This window comes from Nanorana parkeri, unplaced genomic scaffold (genome assembly GCF_000935625.1).
Source record: "Nanorana parkeri isolate BGI_ZX_2015 unplaced genomic scaffold, ASM93562v1 scaffold1412, whole genome shotgun sequence".
Classification (NCBI taxonomy): Eukaryota; Metazoa; Chordata; class Amphibia; order Anura; family Dicroglossidae; genus Nanorana; species Nanorana parkeri.
The window spans coordinates 157,775-158,368 of record NW_017307680.1 but is presented as its reverse complement, the minus strand read 5'-3'; the positions used below and the strand labels follow the sequence as shown (position 1 = coordinate 158,368).

General features: G+C 39.9%; 1 protein-coding gene across 4 annotated transcripts in view; it reads left to right on the top strand.

Moving 5' to 3' along the window:
- The window catches only part of USP7 (ubiquitin specific peptidase 7), a 135,848-nt gene that overhangs the window by 24,559 nt on the left and 110,695 nt on the right, over positions 1-594 (top strand). The gene's annotated exons all lie outside the window — the stretch shown is intronic.

Sequence of the window (594 nt, the reverse complement as noted above, 5' to 3'; positions counted from 1 at the left end):
CTCTTATTACTGTTTTCTAACCTAACTTCATTTTGCATCTCAGTGCTGCTAATATATTCCATCCTCTTTTGCGGTGACTTTTGTCTATATGTACTTGCTGCATGTCATGGCTTCATGTCATTGCCCAGAGGAAGCTTCCCAATGGTGACAACAGCATAACATGTCTGCACAATGAGCATCAGCTAAGCAGCTTATAGTCTCCACTAGAAGTGCTTAACACAAGAGCCAAGTGTTGCCAGTATGTAACAGGAAATACTTGAACAAAAAGCTGCAGACAACTTTTGAAAATACGTTGGCATGTTAACGCTTATGAGATTTTAATGATGTTTAAATTTACTTAACTTGCTGAAACTTTGCTGCATATTTTAAAGCTGAACTCCAGCTAGGGGAGCGAGCGACTATGATTATAAAGGTGCTTCCTTACCTTGTGAAAAACCCTGATTTCTCCTGTTCGATTGTTCTTTTTATGCTACGGGAGTATTTCTCCTATGGAGAAATGGCTCCTGGTCGCAAAAGTTGTTGACCTACCCCACAGCAACCTGCTGATCTTTTACATTTGTAAACTGCAGTAGAATAACAGCTGCAATATGCTTG